This window comes from Chelmon rostratus, chromosome 20, assembly GCF_017976325.1.
Source record: "Chelmon rostratus isolate fCheRos1 chromosome 20, fCheRos1.pri, whole genome shotgun sequence".
Taxonomy (NCBI): Eukaryota; Metazoa; Chordata; class Actinopteri; order Chaetodontiformes; family Chaetodontidae; genus Chelmon; species Chelmon rostratus.
The window spans coordinates 22,265,586-22,283,034 of NC_055677.1; positions in this window are offsets into that span (position 1 = coordinate 22,265,586).

The following is a 17,449-nucleotide window of genomic DNA, read 5'->3' on the forward strand; positions in this document are numbered from 1 at the left end:
ATGCACGTGTCCTTGCAGGCGTGTGTTTGTATGTGTGTGTTCGCTATTGAAAACTTCCACCGGTAAAAAAGGGAGTGCCACTGGCCAGTTGTGAATGAAAAGAGATGGATGAAATGATTTTACTTGTCTCGTAATTTAAGCAAGGCGATACTGTGGTCTGATATGCCCATGAACAAATAAGATTGACAATGACATGAACCTGCTTAAACCTGAGCAGGAAGAAAGCTGACAATGTTTGCTGAATGAATGCCATTTTCATTTAGCATTGAGATCCTAAGGCAGCTAGACACGTTATCATCAAAGCATTCACTGATTTGTTATTATCAAGTTGGGATGAATATATATTTAAGCGGATGTATCCACACTAAAACCCACTATGTACAAAATATTCAAAGTTCAATTTGCACACTAAAGTTATCATTTAATGAAACACTGTAGCTGACACCAATGCAAACTGTCCCCTCATTATCTATGTGTACCTAGTACACACAAAAAAACATTGCCAGTGAGCGTAATCCAGGCGAGTTTTGGGAGATTTTGGGGATGCATTTCTTGTTTATCCTGTTTGATAGTAATTTGTTGCTTTGATTTGTCTTCTACTATGTGGAAAGTTCCACCAGTAACTACACAGACTCTAGAATTGTATGCAAGAAAATAAAGTGAATACATGGTGTCATAATTAGTGGACAAATAGATGCTGCACACTGAAAAAATCAGCAATGGTACATGTTTGGTTTTTTTTTACATTCAAATAATTCCTGGTGCTGTATAATGCTGCCAAGTCAGTCTGTGCAGAGAGAAGAACATTCTGTACCATTTTATTTTGCCAGAGTAATTCACACACTAAGATGATTATATTGATTTGTGGGTGATTCAGGCATTGTCACAACAGCCACTGCAGCACAAACATGCTGATGCCAGTCTCTGGTTCGACTCTGCTTGATCACATTATGCAGGAGCGGGCTTGATGAAAAGAATGTGCCTACTGTGACTGTTCCAAAGAGAGATGAGGAGAAAGAGGAAGGCGGAAGGATTAGGAACGTAGTGGAAAGTGGGCAGGCACTGGCAGTATTTGATGTTTGGAGTCAGCAGCCATGGGTATTCTGTTAAATACTCTGAGCTTTGGAGTGAAAAGGGCCCACAGGCCCTGGTGAGCTGCTGACTTGACACTTGGCAGCAGAAGCACAAGACAGGGTGAGGTGGATTCAACCAGAGCCTTCCACAAAGTGGAATCATAGGCAGACAATACCAATACCCAATATTTGGTGTTGCTCACAAAATATTCAGTATTTACCCTGGAATTTCAGTCACTGAGAGATATATCTGTCTGGTTTGTCCACCAGTCACTGGACATGTGGAAATGGACATTTCCCTCTCTCCCTTTCTGCATTAAAGCATTTCTATACTTGATTTTGATTTTAATATGTGTGTAAAGTAAGTTGCTGCGATAAGGACATAGCCATAGTACATGGGGCACACACTCCATCAATTGAGATATCTGGGCACCTCAACAACATGTAGACTTGGTGCATGGTCTCTAAATATAAAGTTCTCACATTCTCCACTCACAGAATTCAGTCAATGGACACCACAGCACTGAACTTTGACACCAGAAAGCAGAGTTCATGTCCATTGGCCCACATACTAAAGTGTATTAAGCACTTAACCAAGTGCTTTGAGGTACCTGATCATAGCCACAACCATGTGTTGGTGATGAAAAATTTGAACATTTGTTCAAAATTACATTCCTTGTTTTTGAGTTAAAAAAGCTACGCCACCTCGATAACACTTACTTATTGATGTAAATTACTTGTCTGTTAGGAAACAGGGATGATGCTGTAGAAACAGACCTGAGCAGATACACGTGGCTGTCACTTTCATAATGAACAAAAACAACAAATTCTAACAAATTTGGAATGTTCACGCCAGAAACTACAAAGTTACCAAATCAGAGTATGTTCTGATAGAGCCAAGAAAATTCACTCGTCCTTCTGTGGTGAATTTTTCATGTGCAGTGTGCACATGGGCATCACATGCTGTGAATCAAAAGATTCATGTCCACTGAGTATTCATTTAGGACTTTATGTGTCAGACTTTGTACTTTGAGTACTGCATGATCATATACTGTACTATACAAAATACTATGCTGCAATCACAGTATTTAAGCTTTCTAAATGAAGGCACTTGTCTGTGGCCTCTGTGGTGCTCCTGATTGATTGCATTCAAAATTCCATTGCAATCTTGCCTCTTGACTTTCTTGAACATGTTTTGGTTGATTGCATGGATAATCATTGAGTAATGGTCAAGATATGGGACTTTCAATTTCATCAGTCAGGGCAGAAAAATTGGTGAGATTGACTTTTCTCTTTGTAAACAAAACCCATGGAAAGGCTAAAACCAGCAATGAATGTATCCTTCTTATAAGTACTGTGTATTTATTCAAAGCCTGACATATCTTATTCTTTGGGACCATAGAGCTCCACTGTTCTCCAAACTATCAGTGAGTCACACCTATGCCCTTGGTGACATGGTCCTTCAATACCATGAGCACACACTAGTTTGACTTAATGCCACATACACTGCTCTGCTGCCAGAAATAGTCAGTAGAGCACCGAAATTGGATTAACCTGCCACTGAAATTAGTCACTAACAAATGCAGTCCTTCCTCCTGAGTAACATCAGTTACGAAATACAGTGGCAAGCTGTTATATAAAATTGCTTACCATTATTTTTTTATTACTTATTACATTTATACCAAGAATATCAAGTATCAAATATATTGCAAATTTGACAAAATATTTATTTGCAGCAGTGCATTTGTGAGTTTTATTTAAATTAGTTAATTAATTAAGTGCTTTTTTTTCCTTATTTGTGTACCTCTGTTGACCTCCTTGAGAGGCCATTTTGGTCAATGTTAAATTGACTGTATTTATATAGTGCTTTACTAGTCTGACGACCACTCAAAGCACTTTACAACACAAACCTGCTTTCACCCATTCACACCATAGCTAGCTAGGTAGCTAGGCCACCTGCTCATTACAAGCATTAACATGTACAGCATGAGGAGCATATATTGTAGGCTGCCGAGGCCAGGGCAGGCTGTAGGCCAGGAAACGAACCACCGGCCTTCTCATAGTTAGACCGCTCTACCTCCTGAGCCACAGTCTTAGGATAATAATAATGGAAATTCTAAGGCTATTTACCAATTACTAAAACATGAACACAGGGATTTTGGGGCCCAGCTAATCATCTTGCAGGGACACTCTAACAATGTGTGGGAGGCATACTCAGTCCACAGTCTTTCATAAGAACAGATATAATGCCATCTAATTCAGTTGCTTTTCATGTGTTTACTCTCTGTTTCTGCACATAACCCACTTAGGGAAAAATTCACTCATCACAGGGACAGCAAGCACGAACAACAACAGCAACACCCCCCCACCACACACACACACACACACACACACACACACACACACACACACGCCCCACCACCATCATTCATCACCACCCCCTATCCCTCCACACATCTGATACATCTGAAAGTGTTTCTCCACCTGGCACAGGACATTTAAGTGCTGGCCATGGACAACTTCAGTGTGCTTATTGCACACTTGTTCAGATGGATTTCATTGGTGTGATTACATTCACAATAACGTCCTGAAGTGTTATTGAGCCTGTCCTGTGTGACAATAAGGATGATGATCATTGTGATGAGGTCTTGATGATAAAAAAAAAACCCTGATCGTATTTGTATGCTGTATGTATTTCACAATAAATATACATATAATCAAGCTATGATGGACTGACTCAGGGGGTCACACAGGCAAATTCAAAGAATGGACTCGTCATTAGGAAAACTAAAAGACATTTTAAATACAGGGAGACACTGGAGGAAAAGAGATTGCAAAAAATTTTAGGGTGAAATTTACTGTATTGTGAAAACACTGCTATTGATTCCTGTGCACAGAAGTGTCCGACTCAGCTGTATATTTGGCAAAAGTACAAACCAACCCTCCCAGAAAATAAAAGTATCTTTTCTTTATTATATCTTTTGTCAGAAAGCTACCTCGGTGGATGGAGAGGCAGATGGAAAAGAACTGAACGAAGGTTGCAGCACAACTGAGACTCACAGCTCCTTCTCCGTCACCATGGAAACCACTGAACAATCAGAGCTGCCGATGGACTGTGAAGTGGAGGTCGCTGTGGCTGATTCACCTGAGCAGGGGAAGGATTTCAGTGCAGATGATGAGCAAGTTTGTATAGAGGCAGACACATCAGATTCCCCAGGGGAAAACACGATGCTTGACAAGTTGTTAACCGACCTGCCAACTGACACAACTGAGAGCGGCAAACCTGACTGCTCTGAGACCACTGTTTGCACTGAAATGCCTTGTCAGGATCAAAAGGAAGCTTTGGTATTAGAACCAGGGCATGAAGAACTAAACAGGAATGAGTCAATCACCTCATCTGTGTCAGACACGCTCTCCAGTGCTGACAGTGTTTATGAGAATGAAGCCCACCGTAAGAGGCAGGACACTCCAGAACAGGACCCTGAGCAAGAACCAGTTTCTGAGCCGGAGCAGTATCCTGAGCCAAAGCAAGAGCCTGCCCTAGATCAATGTCCTGATCCAGAGGAAGACCTTGAGCTGGGGCACTACCCTGTGCCGGAACAAGACCCTGAACCAGACCAGTATCCTGAGCCAGAGCAAAACCCTGAACTAGAGTTCTACCCTGAGCCAGAGCCTGAGGCTGAGGATAATGATCTCAATCCTGAAGATGATGGCTATCAGAATCTGGCAATAGGCAAAGAAGAAAACCCAGAGACCCATGACATCTTATTTGAACCACCAATTACAGAGGAATCAATATTAGAGCAGTGCATTAGAGAGGAGGCAATGTCAGATGTGTCCAATGAGTCCTGCCATGACCTTGACCCTGAGGAAATGGATGAATGCCTGAGAGTTGAGATTGCAGCAGCTTCCTCTGATAGTGAAACAGATGAAAAATGGAGAACAATATTCTCATCTTCTATAAATAAAGAAGATGATGACTCATATTTAGACAGTCTTCAGCTGAGTGCCCAGGAGCTCTTTGTGCAGAAAGTTGAGGTGACAGACTTTGAAGAACAAGACAACAACAACTTTGAGGAGGTCTGTTTTGAAGTTCCACAAGTGGACGAAGTTCTGGAACAACCTGAGGATATAATTTCATTTCCCATCCCTCCACAAGAGGTTAAATATAACCCTTTAGGCCTTCAAGGGTTGTCCAAAATCTCTGAAGATGAGAGTGAAAATGGCAGAGAGGCCAGTCATAACCACACCACCCACCAACAGCACATCAATGCAGATCCAAACAAGAAGCTGCCTAAAGACTTCTGTGTGATACAGGAGACCAAGAGTGAGAATGTTAGCACAGAACATGTGGACTTCCAGCTGGCTCGTAAACAGTGGAGGGAAATGGAGGAGCAAACCATGAACAAGATAGTCTTACCTACAACCAAGCAGCCCAGCTTCCATGGCAGTCACAGCTTCATGTACACTCCAGTCCGGCACATTGAAAGAACCCAGAAGAGAGCACATGATCTGGAGAGCTTAAATCTGGTTGGGGAATATCCTCACACCCAATTCAGCCCTTGCTCAGAGGATTCCGGCTTGGATGATTCCAGTTACAGGTCCCCTTACGATGACACAGAAACACCAGTTGAAAGGGAGATTCGCATATCAATGGAGAGGGAGGAAAACTTCAGGAGAGAGAGGGGCCTCTCCAGGATGGGCAAATCAACTGATTGCAATCCATCGAGAAGTATTCCCAGATCTATAAGCACTCCACTAACGCCATCATTCATCATCACCTCCTCACCCACGAAGGAACCACTGAAACATGAAGTGTCAGCAAACAACGTTATTATTCTCGACCCTAGCAACGACTTCACCTCTAGCCCCAGACATGGCAAAGACAACGTGGCAGCTCGAGGTGGTGAGTGGCACTCTGAGGACAGCTCCAATGTCATCATCCTAGAGACATCCAATCTGATTATACGCAGTGCCTCAGAGTTCTCCCTCAACAAAGCCTGTGAGCAGCCCCAGGAAAAAATGTTCCTCAACAACCCCTTTTTCAAGTTGCGTTCAAGAAGCACAATGTCACTGGTGGATGAAGAGATTAAGATGGTGAAGCAGAGGGAGGAAGAACTGAGGAAAGAGAGGGCGAACCTGTATGGCAAAGACAGGTTCAGTACAGAAAGGATGCTGGGAAATCACATGGACACTTTGGCATTTGACAGTTCAGGTATGTTAGCAAAATACTGACGGTAAACAATATATTATTGAGAACACCCTGTACATTTTGTATGTATATCTTTAATCGTATATTGCTGTTTGGTCTGTGTTATTAGTTGATGTACCATTGAAGTGCAAGTCCTCCCCATCATCCCCAATGAAAACAGCCTACAGGATGGATCGCTCTGCTTTATCCTGTGACCACAGAGTAAGCTCCTTTCAAACATTTTCTTTTTTGAAATCACTGACACAATCATCAATGAAAATAATTTAATATGCTGCATGTTTTGCTGTATACAAAATGAAAAATATCATCACTATAAGCCTTTCTCGTTTAAATTTGTCTGCATCTATTGACTGTATAAAGTGTACTGTGTGGAATAATCAAAATGACTTGATTATTCCACCTTCAGTACACTAACAATGTGAGAGAGAAGGTGATAGAGAAGGAGGTGGAGATGGGTGTGTAGGTGGAGGAAAGCACATGAACAATCAAATGTCTTTCTCAGTTTCCAGAGGTTTACACAGGAGGAAGACGCAAGAGTGCCATGGCTCTGCGCTGGGAGGCGGGCGAGTTCACAAAAAATGACTGAAGAGGAACAAGTCAACGTTTTGCCATATAAGGGCATCAATTGTCAGTGTTAGACTCATTCAAGTTAGATGCAGCGTTGAAATTGCTTGTTTCATGTTGTGACATAACCTCTCTGCTTCTGTGATGCTTTGGGCAAATTAAGACAATGAGAATGTTGGTGGCCACATTAGTTTGGACAAAGTCCATAGAGATCTAATACACACAGAATTACACTGAACTATGGACATACATAACATTTGATTTGGCCATAGGGTGTGCATTATTTTCAGATACCCACAAGGCTCTGACATGCCCCCATCACATCTGAATCAGTAGTCATAGCTGGAGGGCTGCTGGTTTCAGTTCTTACAAGGCGACTGCTTTGACTCCTTGTTGGAATAGTACGGTAATGTTCATTACAAGATTGTGCCAACACATCCATTTAAATGAAATTATGAATAAATAATGCTAGTATTTTGAATTAAGTGGTGAGGCAAGTGGTGATGGAATAAATGGGACTATTCTTTCAGTGCAGGTATCAAAAATAATGCACTCTACAGAGGCAAACCCAGATTATCAGTTTATGTGTCATGCAATAATTTTTAATAACTGCATACCTTCCTCTGGATTATTTCTTGCCTACTGAAGAACAATTTAAAAGGTCCAATCCAGAAGCACATAATCTCAAAAAACCCTGAGATTTTTAAAGTATAATTCTCCTATTGATTTGGCCTTATTTATTAAGATAGTAGTTAAGGATAAGACTTAATCTTAATATAGTACTCAAATGTCATATGTACATTGAAAGAATTCATTTCATCTGAAAGTAATTCAGCAGTGTGAGTTAGACAAAGTGGTCAGGGTGCAGGTTCATTGCTAATATAAGTGTTGTATCTTTGTCCTGTGTTGAAGTCTGTTTCCCCTTTGAACAGCATCTGAGGTTGGCGATATGGTTTTATTTAGGTAACTGTTTGACACCACAAAGATGACTAGTTGGGGTCAGTACCAAGACTGGGTTGAGATTACAGCTGTATAGGTTTTTTCTTTTATTTTCTTTTCTTTTTTGGTCACTTGGGGGAAGGAAAAACAAGCCACAAACTGAGACTGAAAAATAGTGAAGTTGAAACTAAAAAATGCTAAAATGTTCTTCACAGCTGACGGGAAGAGTTGGTCATAATTGTCTGTGGGTTTATCACTTTGAGCAAAAGCTTTCATATTACTCATAGTCATTTGATACATTCTAAATATAAAAATAATGATTTGTGCAGGGGAATCACAAATTGATGGGGAAACAGACTTTGACACAACACCAACAACAAATCTGCCTGGATCTATGGACTTCGGAAGTATCTCTCTGCTAAGGCTCAGCGAGGAAACACAGACTGGAGGAGACTAGCCTTGTTTTTGTCCGGCTGAGCATTAGAATGCATTTTACATTGAAGGGCTGTTGTTTTTTTGTCTCTTATCCTCTACAGCATAGTCACGTAATGAGATTTCTTCATGAACAGAAGGAATGATGACAGTGACCAGTAACTCTTTCAGCACACATATGACATGTTGACTGTTGTATTAGATAAGATAGACCTATCCTTTATATAAAAGATGATAACTTGCTTAGAGGAAAATGAAACTATTTGCAAGGCAGGTTTTTTTGCTGAGATGCCTGAATGTCAGACATTTGTATTGTTGAGTCCACTCTTTGCTAAACTTTTCTTGACATTGTAAATGTAAATCAGATTTGAAACCATATTTTGATGTTATTGTATGTCTTAAAAAAAGATACATTGCTGTGTATATTAATTGTATTTTCATACTATGCTTTTTTGCTGGAAATTATATTTCAGGGTGAGCTGGATGGGCATAAATCAGCACAATACACAAAATATATTATACCAATACCTTTCACTTTAAAATTATAGTTCACACAGACAACTCACAAAGTGGTTGACAAGATTTTAGTGAGAACTATTCTTTTCAATTTTCTGCAGAGTAGTGCAGTGGTTAGCACTGTCACCTGCTGGCTAGCTGGAGCCTTTCTGTGGGGAGTTGCATGTTGTCGCTGTGCCTGTGTGAGTTTTCCCCAGGTTTGTTTTTTTCCCTCTCTGAGGAAAACATCAGGACACAGACCCAGTTTGAGTTGTCTGTCTGAACTAGCTCCACATTATTCTGTACGATCTACAGTAAGACAATCCAGTAAGAACGGGTGTTTGTGAACAGTGCTGTCACAGTGCTCAAACTACAGAACAGGTTTCCACAAATGAAAGTATTTTATTCTTTATAGAATACCACTATAAATGAATGTTCACTTACAGTATATATAGTGAAGCTACAGGATACTGACATGAACTTCTTGTTAATGTTCAAATTCTGACTTCATGTTCCAACATTTTGCTATTCTTTCAATTGTCATGTGACAAGGCATTTAAGTTTTTATTTTAAAGCGCTTTTCTTTGTGGTTCCCTTTATTTTTTTCTGACCACATACAAGGCATCATTTCCTAAAGGGGTTTTCTTCAATGCAAACTGATGTTTCATGATTTTAATGATGAAATGTTTATCATTATTTAGAAAGCCTTCATATTTCCAGCTACTCTGAAAAGCAGCTTCTAAGAGCGTGGTACTTTCTGGAACTTAGATTTGAAAACATTGTTTTACATTTCATGTTTGTATGCTTCATTGTTAAAGTATAGCTTACAGATCTCAAGGATTGCTTGCTGATGTTTAAACATTCTGTGAAACACCCCAGTCTGCCATGTTTTGGTGCTTATTTGGCTCTTTATGAGTAAATATGCAGGGGCTTTTCACTTTGTGTTCCTCATCCAAGTATTGAAGACATTAGTGTGTGCAACAATAAAAGATGTACATGAGGAATGTTTGCAGCTTTATTTGATTGGTTACATGAACACCCAATGCTTGTTCATGTCTAAAGATGACATTTCATCTTGAGGGTGGCACTATAGGAAAGTTGCTGAATTATCCAAAATGGAAACGGCTCATCCCCATGGGAGTATACATGTCCAAATAGAAAAATTATGCTAGAGAAATTATTAGAACATTCTAGAAAACATTATGATTCCACATCCACAGCAAATTGTAGGATAGTCAGGCCATTAGATTTTAAATAATTTGTCATGGACCCCTGTGTAATGTATGTTTGACCTGATATTGGTGCCAGACAGTGAAAGGGTTATATTTTTGCATGTTCAGCTCACCTGCTATTAACTGTAATAGGTGCTTGTTTGGCTAATAATTGTACTGTTCGCATTCTCAGACAAACACATTTGGTTCTCACCCTGTTGGACTTTATTTGAATGTGTCAGACTCAGTGATGTTGTGTCACATCTGAGTTATTGATCGTAGCGATGGACAAAACTACAAAAATAAGGCCCAAATTTTCTGAAAACAGAGCTATTCTGTAACTGGCTGACTTGAGGGACAAAACCATGTTAACGAGGTTCAGAATAGATTTGGATATTGCCACTACATACACGTTACAGTATGAGACACCAGAGCTGAAATTAATTATCTGCACAAAAGTAAAAGAACGATGAAAAGGCATCCCTTAAATAACAGAAATATAGACTATATATAGAACAAGACAACATAACAGACGATAATTTGTGATAATTATATACTGTACTTCCAAAAGTTTTTATAAATGAGGCCAGCAACAAATTACATCTTCTTGACTTTGGAAATCCAGAAAGAAATTGCTTTGAAGAATCAATAAAAAGAGGGAGAAAAAGCAGTTTTAAAATTGATATAAAAAAGTCAAAAATAGAACAGTGTGGTTTCAAGTGTCACCCCTCCATGTTGCTGCCTCTCTAACTCAGCAAAGAAAATACTTTTTCGTCACTGATGCTGTTTTCTGTGGATACACATGCAATGTTAGGTGAGATGAACAAGAACAACACAATATGGCTTAGTTCAAATAAATCCATTTCAGGAACATTGTAATGCAGAAAACCTGTACATCACTGCTTAGTGAAAGAACACAATGCTCTGCTGTCCTCTTAAATGATGGAATAGTTTATAGTAGGTCTGTCATTAAAAGACTAGTATGGAGGGTTGACATTTCCAAGCTATTTAGCATTCTCACTCACACACACCCACATAAATACACCCACCTCTGACACACATACACAGCACAATCATTTCTGGCTTTAGTCATAATGCATTGGAACAAAACTATTGATTTTGTCACTGCAGGCAGCAGCAGCACTCATCACTGATTGAAATAAACAAGTAATACCAACTGTTTACTCCAGGCAGTAGGAAGTAATCCACAGCTAACAAGGAAGAAAATTAAAGCAGAGGCTATATTGAAGAGTGCACTGGCAGCATGGGTGCATTCAGTGAACACTGCCGGTAGCGTTCAAGGGTGGGAAGCCAGTGAATACATACCACTGCACTAGCACTGATCAGGATGCTTACAGAGAGCAGATGTGATCTGTGTAAAATAGATGAACTTTGAATAGCAGCAGGTCTGCAAGCATGATCCAGAGCATCCAGCCAGCCAGCACTGCAGTGGACCAGGGCCTGGGTAAGAACAGCAGCTGCTGAGCAGCACAGAGGAACATGTACACCGCTTGTAGAGAGAGAGGACCAGTCTGTGGCTGATGGGGAATTTCAATCTCAGCAGGGTTGGAGGAGAATACTTGGATCATCGCACACACTATACATCATTCTGCACTGTACACATTTACATCTTGCGTCATTCAGAGGTTATTTTTTTTAAAACACTAACCATCATCTAAATGTATTTATTGTGTTTGTATCCAAAGCCTGATATTATCTGTGCCATAGAGCATCACTGTTGAATCAATCTCACATGCACAGTACTGCTGCCAGATATATTCACCAGAGTACTAAATGTGGATCAATTCACCCCTGAAAATAGTCCCTAACAAATGCATTATTTTCTCCTAGTTGCGTACCTTTTGATAAAAGTGACCAGCTGTTAGAAAGTATTGAGCCATTCTAAAAATGAAACCATGAATTTCTGAGTTGTTTTCAAAGATTTGCATCTTCAATGGCAAAAAAATGAGTTTGGAGCTGAGAGTCACAGACAGGGTTAGGAAGACAGAGTGTAGAGAAATGGACCATGATTTTGGTCCTTTCATGGGAAATGTTGACAGAAAAATGGTGCAGAATAACACCAACCGCATCCTTGAAAGCAATCCTCCTTTAGTTGAAATCCTTGAATTGGCTCTGTACATATATTCCCATCGCAGTCAGAGTGCAGATGGCACTGCTTTGAAAACCAACATGATTCTGTGGTGGACACTGCATGGGCTCAGGAACAGTTCCAAAAACCATTGTCTGTGAACACAGCTCGTCAGTGCATCCACAAACGCAAGTTGAAACTCCACCATGCAAAGAGGAAACAGTATATAGATGGGCCGAGGCGAAGAGGAAAACTGTTCTGTGGCCTGAAAATTTGAAATTCTTTTTGGAAATCACGAACACCACGTCCTTTGGGCTAAAGAGGAGAAGGACTATCTGTGCCTTTTATCAGTGCGCAGTTAAAAAGCCAGCCTCCAGGACGGTCTGTGGGTGCATTAGTGCACATGGCATGGCTAAAATGCACGTTTGTGAAGGCACCATTAATGCTGGATGATATATACAGGTTTTGGAGCAACATATGCTTCCAAGCACACATTTTTTTCAGGATGGCTTTGCTTATTTCAATGTCAAACCACATTCTGCATGTATTCCAACAGCTCTGTAGTAAAAGAGTGCAGCTGCTAAACTGTAGGTCCGACTTGTCACCCATTGAAAATGTTTGGCACATTATGAAATGAAAAAAAAACAACCCTGAACTGTTTAGCAGCTGAACTCATACTTGAATGTGTAGAGAGGATAACTGGCAACAGCTCTGTTAGCTGCCTGGCAGATGTGTCATTCATAGCTAGATTTTCAGTCTTCTTCTTTCTTATATATGCAAGCTTACTGAGACCCCTGTCAGAATGTTGTCTGGCTTATTGGGTGTGGGGTTACCAGTATTTCTTCTCATCCTCAACTTGTCAGGTGTGGAATGAGCAATATTTCTTCTTGCCCTTGGCCTAGCAGTGGCTTTGGGTCTATTTCTTGTTAATGAATTCTGTGTCTTTCATAAATTTAAGCCCCGGTGATTTATACATATCCAGGATCCACTTTCCGTGGCTTTTGGCATAACAAAACAAGGATATCAGCAAAAGAATGTAAGCAAAGCAGAGCAGGAAACACACTATTTTAGAAAAATGCATCTTAGCAGTGATATTTTTAGACTGGATATTATTAAAAGCAGAATGACCTGAGGCCACTTATTCAGTGGAAGGGACATTTTTTTCAGTGTTAATTAGTTTAAAAAGCTCTATGAGGAGCAGTAGTCACAGCAGGGAGAGAGGCAGCAGGTGGTATGTGAACATCACACAGTGTCACACCAGAATCAGAGGCAAGTCATGACAGAGGAGACAAGATCAGAGTTTGAGTGAAGTAAGTCTAAACTGCCTCAGTAGACCCTTATGGTCATAAGTACTTAATACTGCAGGCAGTGCCAGTTAGGACCAAATAACAGCCTGTCGTCCGTTTGAAACACACAGTACAGTACACATTAAAGTAATATTTTAAAGTTAAAATCTGAGCTCCAGAGACAGCAAAACAGGCCACATAATGACTGTTGGTGAACACCAGAAATAAGTAATGCAAGTAGGCACTTTGTCCATACATTGCATGTGTTTATATTGAATCAGAGTGATACAGCACTAACATGAGTGAAGAGCAACATCTGTGCTTACAGATCACCTACTGAATGTTCTCTTTCCAAGAATTTAACCTGCTAGAATTACAGTTTATGATTTATTGGTGCTAGAGTCAGTCAGGACGTCCTGATGGTATGTCATGAGGAGAGGCAGAAACCTAGAGCCCACTTTAAAAAACTGTCAGAGAGGTTAGGAAGAGCATCTACTTGTACTCGTACTTAGAAAAAAAATCATTGAATTTCTCTTAAAAATACTCTTTGACTTAAAAGAGGTCCAGAGGTCTCAATACAGAAACAGAGGCAAGACCCACTGAGACATGTTGTGAAATGTACGATATATCAATGGTCTTGGAGACAGTGTTCAAGCTGAAGCAAGCAAGCGTATAATTACAAAGAGTAGTTCTAGCCTGTTTGCACCTGCTCCCTTTTCTTCAACTGTTATCTAGCAACAAGAATAAAGCTGCCTCTAGATTTGTTTGCAAAGACAATTCCATTTTCATCATCTCATCGTCTGCACTTTTATTGCCAGCTTTACTGCACATTCCTTTTTTCAGGGTTTTCTCTGATGTCAGAAGCAGAATTTCCTCCCCGCTTTTGTTTGTTTGTTTCCATTTCAGTCAATTTCCTAGAATTTCATCCGTATTTCTATATTAGATAAGATATTGTTAAAATATATAACATTGTCGATTAATCTAGAACAACACTGATTGAGTCTTGCAGCTGTAAAAAACGTGAAAATTTGGGCTGAAATATTTCTTTGAGGATTTTTTTTTTTGTGCAGGATGCACAAAGCAGTCTAATATGTCACACTCAGTATCTCGAAACTACCAAGCTACAAACCTATAATTCAAAACTAAAGCTTGAATTCAACTTGATGTGACCCTTCTGTATAACTGCCTTTATAACTGGGATTCTTCAAAGTCTGTATTCATGCTAGGAAGCAGCCTAGGCCTCCATACCCAAAGCACTTTCACCACCCTTATGATGGAGCCGTTCAGCCAGCGGATAAACCTGCAGCTCGATTCTCAGATCTCAGCCTCTGTGCTGAGTCAGAATGAACAAATGCTTGGATGGATTTAGTGTGTCATTCACACCACAGTGCAGCGTGTGACTAACACGGCTGAGTCATTCGCACATGTACACACCACAGTGAAGCTCGAGGAACACACACAAACACAATAGTTTTAGCTACAAGTTAGTTCACAGCATAACAAGCTCGAAAGTTTGATTTACTGATGAAAAGACTACACTCTGGCTAACCCGTCAAAGATGATAATCAGATGTCATCATAATAAAGACCTGCATTGTCATAACAGAAAAAATACCTCACACAAACCAAATATGAACTTAAACCTGTTCCTTAGACATTAGAGCTATGAAACATACATGAGACACGTACTGAGACACAGATTGTGTTAACATTATAGAGGTGAGTTGCTTTAGTAGAAACAGAGAAATGCTTGAGATGAGAGCAGTAGTTTTCCTGCAGTTGTGGAGATGGAAATGTCAGTCCATTCAGCATTTTGGTCTAGAATATTGGTCTGGATTGCCATGAAATTTGATACAGACGTTCACGTTCCACTTAGGATGAAACATGGTAAACATTTTCCCTTCTAAACATCAGCATGTTAGCATTATCAGTGTGAGCATGTTAGCGTGCTGATGTATTTATATTACAGTAATGCCACTTCACAACCTCACAGAGCTGCTAATGGGGCGTATTCTTGTTTCTTGCAAGATTTTAAAAGGACTAAACTTTTTTAGTATTAAGTATTAAAATATCCCAATTCATGCAACAAATTAAGTTATTTGGAAATCAAGCAAACATGTATTATTGCTGTTCTTGAGCTGCCTTTCTGAGAGAAGAAAAAGAACATTTCTAAAATTAATAATTGTGGAAATAAGTTACAAAGGGATCCTTTGCTTGATAAGCACTGTGTCTCTTCTCTGAAAATCTCTAATCTTCTACTTAACATGTCATTTTGCTCATTCAACTTTTCATGTGATCTACATTTCCTCCCAACTTAGAGTTTATCACTCCACAGCTTAGGAGCCACTGTTTTAGCTAATGTCATACTGCATCCACACATCACGAAAACACATCCCCCAGGAAAATAACTTCATTGTAGTTCAGTACAGTGGCAATTAGAGAAAATAACCAGAGAGCCGAATATGTAACTTACTGTTCAGCCTCTGTCTTGTGATCAACGGGAGAGGCCATTGGGGTCAGTAAGATTAAAAGTCTATCTATTATATAATGAGATATCCTGTGTACAAAGCAGACATTTTGTTCTGCGAAGGGCTCTGCAAGAAATGGCTGGAGGTCACACATTGCATCATGAACATTAAGAGGCTTCCTTATTATTAAGAGCTGTTTCATGTTTTGCAAGTTTTTTTTTTCTACACACGCACGCACAGTCTGAGATCTATCAACACAAGAGCAGGCCATGATGACACAATGAGCTGTTGTGGAGATGTGGGTGTGGGACTGACACAGACACAGACACACAACAAAGGATTTAGAGACTGCAGGAGCCAGTTAGACAGATGGAGGGACAGGTGGATAAGCATGGAAGGGGTAAAAGCACACACGCACAAATCCGCACACACCCGCACACACATTTTGCAACCTGATCCCTCTCGTTCTGCCCATCATGGTTCTTACATGTTTAACAACCATTGTAAAAGTCCTCGATGAGTACTCATATTAGCTCTCAGACTCTCCCAAAATGTGTTCACGAGATACAGTATCGAAGGTAAAGTTGATGGCGACCACCCTTCAAGGCTTCCTTTCTTGCTTTCTCAGCTTTATAACACCCCCCAGCATTATAAAGCGTCAATGAAACTGCAGCTTTTGCGTAGAGCCTCATTCAATCTTGCATTCATACCACAAACAGATACCAGTGATTCAGTTAGGACTTTTGTTGAGTTTTGGACTCAACATTGTTCAACTTCTCTTGCAGTGGCACTTCAGTAGTTTAGTAGTTTATTGTTGTTTCCTTTTTTAATTTTATGTCCATTTATATTGGGGCCTGAGTCCTCAATTGTGCCACAAGTAAGCTTTGCATTCCTAATATACAGCTTGATGTGGCTGATAGCTGACTCTCATTTTCAGTGAGAGAGTGAGCGAGGGAAGGAAGCACATTGCCTGCTGCCTGTCTCATCAATTCACTGTCCTTTACAGAACAAAATAGTAGTCTGACTTAACACCCAGAGCCTGTTACACTTACATCACTACTAAAAGGCAGTGTAGACGTTGGATAGACTGACAAGCTCACAGCACTGTTCTATTTGTCTCTGTAGGGTTTGGATGGTGGTAAACCTCTGCAAACAGGATGTAAACCAGCGGCATGGAGGTGTAAAGCGTGGTGGTAAAATGAGGAGCATCACACAGGCTTTTTCCAGAGCTCTGAATTTTTTTTCATTTGAGTCCAAGCACCAAGTGCACAAAATCCCCACATGAACAGGCAGCAGAGGCCTGGTTAACAAAGAACCCTCACAGGTTTCTGCAGCCCACCTCAACTGATCTCTCACCTGACCTTCCCTGCAGTCTTCACCCACCATTACCCAGTGAAAGCAGAAAGACACTCCCCCACAATGCAAATGACTACAAACTAATACAGGCTAAAGACAACTCGTGATAAACTGCCAAACAAGAGCCAAAACTCCTGTACCACCTCCCCTCTCTCTTCCCTGATCACTCCACTCAGCCGCAGCTGCTGGACTCCTGTGGCTCCCGTGAAAAGAGTGGTCAGTAGGGTTCACTCAAATAAAAGCACAACATAACAAAAACAAACGGCCTTTTTTTAGTCTACATTCAGTCACTTTACAGTCAATATGCATGTGTGTGGTGTCTTCG